Source organism: Salmo salar, chromosome 21, assembly GCF_965601325.2.
Source record: "Salmo salar chromosome 21, fSalSal1, whole genome shotgun sequence".
Lineage (NCBI taxonomy): Eukaryota > Metazoa > Chordata > Actinopteri > Salmoniformes > Salmonidae > Salmo > Salmo salar.
The window spans coordinates 8,629,842-8,637,941 of record NC_138311.1 but is presented as its reverse complement, the minus strand read 5'-3'; positions in this window follow the sequence as shown (position 1 = coordinate 8,637,941).

Below are 8,100 nucleotides of genomic sequence, written 5' to 3'. Positions count from 1 at the left end.
AGCAGCTCTTTCAGTAGTTTAGTTGGAATAGGGTCCAGTATGCAGCTTGAGGGTTTGAAGGCCATGATTATTTTCATCATTGTGTCAAGAGATATAGTACTAAAACACTTTAGTATCTCCCTTGGTCCTAGGTCCTGGCAGAGTTGTATAGACTCAGGACAGTGGAGCTTTGGAGGAATACCAAGATTTAAAGAGGAGTCCGTAATTTGCTTTCTAATGATCATGATCTTTTCCTCAAAGAAGTTCATAAATGTATTACTGCTGAAGTGAAAGCCATCCTCCATTTGCGAAGGCTGCTTTTTAGTTAGCTTTGCGACAGTATCAAAAAGAAATTTCGGATTGTTCTTATTTTCCTCAATTAAGTTGGAAAAATAGGATGATTGAGCAGCAGTGAGGGCTCTTCGATACTGCACGGTACTGTCTTTCCAAGCTAGTCGGAAGACTTCCAGTTTGGTGTGGCGCCATTTCCGTTCCAATTTTCTGGAAGCTTGCTTCAGAGCTCGTGTATTTTCTGTATACCAGGGAGCTAGTTTCTTAAGACAGATGTTTTTAATTTTTAGGGGTGCAACTGCATCTAGGGTATTGCGCAAGGTTAAATTGAGTTCCTCGGTTAGGTGGTTAACTGATTTTTGTCCTCTGACGTCCTTGGGTAGGCAGAGGGAGTCTGGAAGGGCATCAAGGAATCTTTGGGTTGTCTGAGAATTTATAGCACGACTTTTAATGCTCCTTGGTTGGGGTCTGAGCAGATTATTTGTTGCAATTGCAAACGCAATAAAATGGTGGTCCGATAATCCAGGATTATGAGGAAAAACATTAAGATCCACAACATTTATTCCATGGGACAAAACTAGGTCAAGAGTATGACTGTGGCAGTGAGTAGGTCCAGAGACATGTTGGACAAAACCCACTGAGTCGATGATGGCTCCGAATGCCTTTTGGAGTGGGTCTGTGGACTTTTCCATTTGAATGTTAAAAACCTCTTGGGGCTAGGTGGGACGCTAGCGTGCCACCCGTGGTGCACTCCATCAACAGCAGGTGCATTTCAAGAGCGGCAAATTTGAATCCAAATAAATGTCAAAATTCAAATTTTTCAAAAATACAACTATGTTACACCATTTGAAAGATAAACATCTCCTTAATCTAACCACGTTTTACGATTTCAAAAAGGTTTTACGGCGAAAGCATAAATTTAGAGTATGTTAGGACAGTACATTTACAAGAGTTGTGTGTAATGTTTTGTCAAGTCAAAGACAGGGTCACCAAAACCATAAAACCAGCTAAAATGATGCACTAACCTTTTACAATCTCCATCAGATGACACTCCTAGGACATTATGTTAGACAATGCATGCATTTTTAGTTCTATCAAGTTGATATTTATATACAAAAACAGCGTTTTACTATGGCATTGATGTTGAGGAAATCGTTTCCCTCCAATAACCGGCAGTCAAGTCAGCGTCACAAATTAAATAATTAAAATTAGAAAACATTGGTAAAATATTATATTGTCATTTAAAGAATTATAGATTTACATCTTTTGAACGCAATCAACTTGCCAGATTTAAAAATAACCTTACTGGGAAATCACACTTTGCAATAATCTGAGCACTGTGCCCAGAAAAATACGCGTTGCGATACAGACTAGACGTCATGTTGGGGAGATCTAAAATCGAAAATACTATGTAAATAATCCATTACCTTTGATTCTCTTCATCAGATGTCACTTCCAGGTATCACAGGTCCATAACGAATGTAGTTTTGTTCAAAAAAGCTCATCATTTATGTCCAAAAATCTCCGTCTCGTTAGCACATGATGTAAGCCAGCCGGACTTCTCGTCATGAACGAGGGGAAAAAATATATTTCCGTTCGTTCAAACATGTCAAACGTTGTATAGCATAAATCATTAGGGCCTTTTTTAACCAGAACATGAATAATATTCAAGGTGGACGAATGCATAGTCTTTTATAACGTATTGGAACGAGGGTACCCAACATGAAGTAGCGCGCCAGGTGTCTAATGGGACATCACCGTTCCATGGCTCTTGTTCGGTCAGATCTCCCTCCAGAAGACTCAAAACACTTTGTAAAGGCTGGTGACATCTAGTGGAAGCAATAGGAAGTGCCAAAATATTCCTAAACCCCTGTGTTTTTCAATGGGATAGGTTTAAAGTCAATACAACACATCAGGTATCCACTTCCTGTCAGAAAATGTCTCAGGGTTTTGCCTGCCAAATGAGTTCTGTTATACTCACAGACACCATTCAAACAGTTTTGGAAACTTTAGAGTGTTTTCTATCCATATATAATAAGTATATGCATATTCTAGTTACTGGGTAGGATTAGTAACCAGATTAAATCGGGTACATTTTTTTTATCCAGACGTGCAAATGCTGCCCCCTAGACCCAACAGGTTAAAGTCACCAAAAATTAGAATATTATCTGCTATGAATACAAGATCCGATAGGAATTCAGGGAACTCAGTGAGGAACACTGCATATGGCCCAGGAGGCCTGTAAACAGTAGCTATAAAAAGTGAGTGAGTAGGCTGCATAGATTTCATGACTAGAAGCTCAAAAGACGAAAACGTCATTGTTGTTTTTTTTTGTAAATTGAAATTTGCTATCGTAAATGTTAGCAACACCTCCGCCTTTGTCGGATCCACGGGGGTATGGTCACTAGTGTAACCAGGGGGTGAGGCCTCATTTAACCTCTTACATCTAGACGTTCCGCTAGCGGAACACCTGCTCCAATATCCAATGATAGGCGTGGCGCGAATTACAAATTCCTCAAAAATACAAAAACTTCAATTTTTCAAACATATGACTATTTCACAGCATTTTAAAGACAAGACTCTCCTTTATCTAACCACACTGCCCGTTTTCAAAAAGGCTTTACAGCGAAAGCAAAACATTAGATTATGTCAGCAGAGTACCAAGCCAGAAATAATCAGACACCCATTTTTCAAGCTAGCATATAATGTCACAAAAAACAAAACCACAGCTAAATGCAGCACTAACCTTTGATGATCTTCATCAGATGACAACCCTAGGACATTATGTTATACAATGCATGCATGTTTTGTTCAATCAAGTTCATATTTATATCAAAAACCAACTTTTTACATTAGCATGTGACGTTCAGAACTAGCATACCCCCCGCAAACATCCGGTGAATTTACTAAATTACTCACGATAAACGTTCACAAAAAACATAACAATTATTTTAAGAATTATAGATACAGAACTCCTCTTTGCACTCGATATGTCCGATTTTAAAATAGCTTTTCGGTGAAAGCACATTTTGCAATATTCTCAGTACATAGCCCAGCCATCACGGCTAGCCATTTAGACACCGACCAAGTTTAGCCCTGATCAAACTCCGATTTACTATTACAAAAGTTTCATTACCTTTGTTGTCTTCGTCAGAATGCACTCCCAGGACTGCAACTTCAATAACAAATGTTGGTTTGGTCCAAAATAATCCATCGTTATATCCGAATAGCGGTGTTTTGTTCGTGCGTTCCAGACACTATCCGAAATGGTAAAGAAGGGTCGTGCGCATGGCGCAATTCGTGACAAAAAAAATCTAAATATTCCATTACCGTACTTCGAAGCATGTCAACCGCTGTTTAAAATCAATTTTTATGCCATTTTTCTCGTAGAAAAGCGATAATATTCCGACCGGGAATCTCCTTTTCGGCAAACAGAGGAAAAAATCACAAAGACGGGGGCGGCCAAGTCACGCGCCTAAGCCCACAGTCCCTTGATCGGCCACTTGAGAAAGGCGATAATGTGTTTCAGCCTGGGGCTGGGATGATGACATTCAGGTTTTTCCCGGGCTCTGAGCGCCTATGGACGACGTAGGAAGTGTCACGTTAGAGCAGAGATCCTTAGTAAAAGATAGAGATAGCAAAGAAGTTCCAGAAATGGTCAGACAGGCCACTTCCTGTAAAGGAATCTCTCAGGTTTTGACCTGCCATTTGAGTTCTGTTATACTCACAGACACCATTCAAACAGTTTTAGAAACTTTAGGGTGTTTTCTATCCATATATTATAAGTATATGCATATTCTAGTTACTGGGTAGGATTAGTAACCAGATTAAATCGGGTACGTTTTTTATCCAGCCGTGAAAATACTGCCCCCTAGCCATAAGAGGTTAACACATTAAATTCATCAGGCTTAAGCCATGTTTCAGTCAGGCCAATCACATCAAGATTATGTCCAACCCCCCCGCTTCTCCTTCACCCAAATCCAGACAGCTGATGTTCTGAAAGAGCTAAAGAATCTGAATCCCTAAAAATCAACTGGGCTAGACAATCTGGACCCTCTCTTTCTAAAATTATTCGCTGAAATTGTTGCAACCCCCATTACTAGCCTATTCAACCTCTCTTTCATATCGTCTGAGATCCCCGAAGATTGGAAAGACACAGCGGTCATCTCCCTCTTCAAAGGGGGAGACACTATAGACCCAAACTGTTATAGACCTATATCCATCCTACCCTGCCTTTCTAAAATCTTCGAAAGCCAAGTTATTTAACAGATCACCGACCATTTCGAATCCCACCGTACCTTCTCCACTATGCAATCTGGTTTCCGAGCTGGTCATTGGTGCACCACCATCGATAAAAGACAATACTGTGCAGCTGTCTTCATCGACCTGGCCAAGGCTTTCGACTCTATCAGTCACCGCATTCTTATCGGCAGACTCAATAGCCTTGGCTTCTCAAATGACTGCCTCGCCTGGTTCACCAACTACTTCTCAGATAGAGTTTAGTGTGCCAAATCGGAGGGCCTGTTGTCCGGACCTCTGGCAGTCTCTATGGGAGTACCACAGGGTTCAATTCTCGGGCCGACTCTTTTCTCTGTATATGTCAATGATGTCGCTCTTGCTGCTGGTGATTCTCTGATCCACCTCTACGCAGACGACACCATTCTGTATACATCTGGCCCTTCTTTGGACACTGTGCTAACAAACCTCCAAACGAGCTTCAACGCCATACAACACTCCTTCCGTGGCCTCCAACTGCTTTTAAATGCTAGTAAAATTAAGTGCATGCTCTTCAACCGATTGCTGCCCGCACCCTCCTGCCCGACCAGCATCACTACTCTGGATGGTTCTGACAACTACAAATACCTAGGTGTCTGGTTAGACTGTAAACTCTCCTTCCAGACTCACAATAAGCATCTCCTATCCAAAATTAAATATAGAATCGGCTTCCTACTTCTCAACAAAGCCTCCTTCACTCATGCCAAAAACATACCCTCGTAAAACTGACTATCCTACCGATCCTTGACATCAGCGATGTCATTTACAAAATAGCTCCCAACACTCTACTCAGCAAACTGGATATAGTCTATCACAGTGCCATCCGTTTTATCACCAAAGCCCCATATACTACTCACCACTGTGACCTGTATGCTCTCGTTGGCTGGCCCTCACTACATATCCATCGCCAAACCCACTGGCTTCAGGTCATCTATAAGTCTTTGCTAGGTGAAGCACCGCCTTATCTCAGCTCACTGGTCACTATAGCAACACCCACCCTTGGCACGCGCTCTAACAGGTATATTGCATTGGTCATCCCCAAAGCCAACACTTCCTTTGGACGCCTTACCTTCCAGTTCTCTGCAGCCAATGACTGGAACAAATTTCAAAAATCTCTAAAGCTAGAGTCTTATATCTCCCTCTCTAATTTTAAGCATCAGCTGTCAGAGCAGCTTACCGATCACTGTACCTGTACACAGCCAATCTGTAAATTGCACACCCAACTACCTCATCCCCATATTATTACTTACCCTCTTGCTCTTTTGCAACCCAGTATCTCTACAGTGCCTTGCGAAAGTATTCACCCCCCTTGAACTTTTCAACCTTTTGCCACATTTCAGGCTTCAAACATAAAGATATAAAACTGTAATTTTTTGTGAAGAATCAACAACAAGTGGGATACAATTATGAAGTGGAACGAAATTTATTGGATATTTCAAACTTTTTTAACAAATAAAAAACAGAAAAATTGTCCGTGCAAAATTATTCAGCCCCTTTACTTTCAGTGCAGCAAACTCTCTCCAGAAGTTCAGTGAGGATCTCTGAATGATCCAATGTTGACCTAAATGACTAATGATGATAAATAGAATCCACCTGTGTGTAATCAAGTCTCCGTATAAATGCACCTGCTCTGTGATAATCTCAGAGGTCCGTTTAAAGCGCAGAGAGCATCATGAAGAACAAGGAACACACCGGGCAGGTCCGAGATACTGTTGTGGAGAAGTTTAAAGCCGGATTTGGATACAAAAAGATTTCCCAAGCTTTAAACATCCCAAGGAGCACTGTGCAAGCGATAATATTGAAATGGAAGGAGTATCAGACCACTGCAAATCTACGAAGACCCGGCCGTCCCTCTAAACTTTCAGCTCATACAAGGAGAAGACTGATCAGAGATGCAGCCAAGAGGCCCATGATCACTCTAGATGAACTACAGAGATCTACAGCTGAGGTGGGAGACTCTGTCCATAGGACAACAATCAGTCGTATACTGCACAAATCTGGCCTTTATGTAAGAGTGGCAAGAAGAAAGCCATTTCTTAAAGATTTCCATAAAAAGTGTCGTTTAAAGTTTGCCACTAGCCACCTGGGAGACACACCAAACATGTGGAAGAAGGTGCTCTGGTCAGATGAAACCAAAATCGAACTTTTTGGCAACAATGCAAAACGTTATGTTTGGCGTAAAAGCAACACAGCTCATCACCCTGAACACACCATCCCCACTGTCAAACATGGTGGTGGCAGCATCATGGTTTGGGCCTGCTTTTCTTCAGCAGGGGCAGGGAAGATGGTTAAAATTGATGGGAAGATGGATGGAGCCAAATACAGGACCATTCTGGAAGAAAACCTGATGGAGTCTGCAAAAGACCTGAGACTGGGACGGAGATTTGTCTTACAACAAGACAATGATTAAAAACATAAAGCAAAATCTACAATGGAATGGTTCACAAATAAACATATCCAGGTGTTAGAATGGCCAAGTCAAAGTCCAGACCTGAATCCAATCGAGAATCTGTGGAAAGAACTGAAAACTGCTGTTCACAAACGCTCTCCATCCAACCTCACTGAGCTCGAGCTGTTTTGCAAGGAGGAATGGGCAAAAATTTCAGTCTCTCGATGTGCAAAACTGATAGAGACATACCCCAAGCGACTTACAGCTGTAATCGCAGCAAAAGGTGGCGCTACAAAGTATTAACATAAGGGGGCTGAATAATTTTGCACTCCCAATTTTTCAGTTTTTTATTTGTTAAAAAAGTTTGAAATATCCAATAAATTTCGTTCCACTTCATGATTGTGTCCCACTTGTTGTTGATTCTTCACAAAAAATTACAGTTTTATATCTTTATGTTTGAAGCCTGAAATGTGGCAAAAGGTCGAAAAGTTCAAGGGGGCCGAATACTTTCGCAAGGCACTGTACTTGCACATCATCATCTGCACTCCAATATTAATGCTAAATTGTATTTATTTTAGCCTCTATTGCCTATTTATTGCCTACCTCCCTACTCTTCTACATTTGCACACACTGTACATAAATTGAAAAATCTTTCTTTTATTTTGTGTTATCGACTGTACATTTGTTTATGTGTAACTCTGTGTTGTTGTTTTTGTCGCACTGCTTTGCTTTATCTTGGCGAGGTCGCAGTTGTAAATGACAACTTCTTCTCAACTGGCCTACCTGGTTAAATAAATAAAATGTAAAAATAAATGTATCCTGGCACCGTGCCAGAGGCACAGATGAGCTCATTGTTCAAACACGGATTTCCACATTTCCATGTGTCCCAGTGTTCCAATACCAAAGCTACAGAGCAGAGGAGAGAAAAACAGAAGTGGAGTAGAGGGAGGGAGGGAGGTAGTGATGGGGGGGCTGTGTTATACATGTACTGTACAATCTTTTATCAACCTGTACCTTTTTGCTCAGCATTGTATATGTATTTCTATTGGCTAAGAACTCTGAACACTGCAAACAATCTGCAAACTACAAACAAATCTGAACCTGGGAGAGAGACATAAACACTGGAATAGGCAAATACACAACATCAGAAATGCTCATAGAATTAA